We start from the raw sequence: 2,703 nt of genomic DNA, 5'->3' as shown, positions 1-2,703 counted from the left end.
AAAAAAAAAAGATAATGACTAAAATTGAAAGTCCTTATCTTAAGGATTATTCTCCAACAAATGGAATTCAAATTCAAGTTAAATTGATTGAGATATAGTCAAAATAAAAATTACCAAAAGAAGAAAAAACATAAACGAAGGCCTATATAAAGGAAATTGCTTGAAATCGGCCTACATCATAAGCAAAGCGCCTGAGTCTTGTTCAATGGCCATTTCCAATCAAATTTGACTAAAATTTCGCCAAAAACTAACAACCCCAAAATTTCTCCAAAAATCATGAAGTTGTCTTTTCTACTTGTGTCGATCCCACTTTTCCATAAAGTTTAATTCTTTTTGCTCAACATCGAATTTTTTTTAACTTTAACGTTGCCTAAAATTCTTTCCCATTAACATTGACTAAACTCCTTCAATTAATTTCGCTTAAGGTGCAACAATATTCTTATTGTATACAATATCTTCATTAATCAAACACTAGAGCAAATTCTACATCCTCATGATCAATCTCTAAATCATGATCATACAGAGCAACAGATTATGAGATCTCTCCATAAAAATGTTAACTTCTTGGTGGATTTCTGGATGTAATTTCACCAAAGAATAATGACAATATTAGCGGTTCAAAAGAAAAATCAGAGATTCAACATAAAAAGCAGAAGATATAATTGAATCCAATATGCCTCTTAGGTTTAAATTAGAATTGGCAATTTTTGATAACCTAAGAATAAATAATCAAGAGGAGGGGTGAATTGGTTTCTAAAACTTTTTCAAAGAATTAATCTAAAGTCAAGCAAGTCAAAACTTAGTAGATTAATTCAAATAATAAGTGAAAATATGAAAGCGTTAAGTAAAAGGGAAAAAGGGATGCAAACGATGAAGTTGTGGAGGTATGATCCAAAGCAATAATCTACGTCCCTTTTTACCAAGCTCTCCAGTACGAATAAAGTTTTTTGACTATATTGATTTATTTATGGTGCAATCCAACCCTTTACAACACTTTCAGTGACTTACAAATAAGGAACACCAATTTTTATATAATATTGAGCTTTACAGGACCTCAATATGACCCACATTATTGAGCTTTAGCGAAATAATTTTACAATGAAATCCTCTCTTGACTATACAAATGAATTAAGTATTAAGAGAAACTAACACTTCAATGAATAGCAATAAATGATAGCTTAAGTATTAAGTTAAAAAAAATCTTCTCCAAATAATAAATAATGGTAATAAATTAAGTATCAAAAGAGAGATGAGAAACGTTCATAAAAATTATGATTTTATAAGTTTGATTCAGTTAATCAAAATTTTGATATAGAGATGAAGAAATAGATGCAATGTAAGTTCAAAACTTTGCTTCAAAATATATTATTCTTTTATGAATGATAGAAATAAGTTAAGTACGAAAAGAGAATGAAAAATTTTGATGAAGCTGATGAAAAGAGTTTGAATCAATTAAAGTATTTGATATGAAGAAATAAATAAAATGAGTGCAATGTAGCCTCAAAGATTTCTCTCAAAATATATCTCACTTAATGCTCTTGAAAAACTTTCAAAGAATAAAAAGAGTGAGGATATTTATAGAGCTTAAAAAGTAAAATGCTATGTCGAACCAAACAACCAATTGAACTTCTACCCTTGGATCCGGATGACCAAAATAGCCATTATGCGTTTGAAATCATAATGGTAAAAAATCGACCGTTGCATCAACAGGATGTCTGTATGGACAAACCAGATGTCCACCAAAATTCTTTCAGATTTTGGACAATCAATTCGAACATCTGCCACTTCTGTCCGAATGTCCACCACCTCCGGCCTAACTTGCTGTCGATTGAGGCCGATTTGGCTAATTTTTCCATTTTTTTACCCGTTTGATCAGATTTGAATATTTTGACAAATGTAAATTTTTAATTAGTTTTCAAGGCAAATGATGTTTTAAAAATATGAACTAAGTTCAAAGATAATATTGGAAATCAATTTTACTTTTGATCAAAATATTTTATGCAAGTGATAATCAAAATAGATTTTAATGTACAAAATGATTTTTGAGCTTTTATCATTCATTGATAAAGATCAAATTATTGGTGTCTTTACATTTTTGAATTAAGGTTGATCTTGCTTCGAAATTTGGTTCTTATCTCGTCTTGCTTTTTCTTTGACATTTGGCTCTTAAGCTCTTGATCTTTATCTTTCTTTGACATTTCTCTTTTAAAGTCTTTTCTTGAAGGAATTCTCTTGAATATGTGACTTTGATTTTGACCTTCCTTCATGAGTCCGGATTGTGTGAGTCTTGATTTTGATCTTTTGACTACGATCAATCAATTTATCATTTGATACTTTGAAGACTATAATCACTTTAAATTTAATTGTTAGTAAACAAGATTAACTTTTTTGTCATAATCAAAACTTTAACATTATAATCAACCATAGTCAACAATTTCCAATACAAAATGGTAAATAATTGCGTTGTAATAAGAATTAATGTATTTAGGGTTGGTAGAATCTTAAACGAAGTCGAAAACAATTCAAGAAGATAAAAAAAGGGATCTATTCTCGTTTCCCACCTAACTAGCATTTGAGCGTCTAAAACATAAACCCTACCATTCCTTGGCTACGAAGTTGGGGCTTGAGCGGCAATCTCATCTAACTGAACCTTGTTTCACGATTTTTACATAATTTTTCTATACTATTTTAATTCATATACTT

The sequence above is a fragment of the Olea europaea genome, unplaced genomic scaffold (genome assembly GCF_002742605.1).
Source record: "Olea europaea var. sylvestris unplaced genomic scaffold, O_europaea_v1 scaffold2367, whole genome shotgun sequence".
In the NCBI taxonomy this organism is placed as follows: domain Eukaryota; kingdom Viridiplantae; phylum Streptophyta; class Magnoliopsida; order Lamiales; family Oleaceae; genus Olea; species Olea europaea.
The sequence above is the reverse complement of the archived record's forward strand: the minus strand, read 5'-3'. Positions refer to the sequence as shown.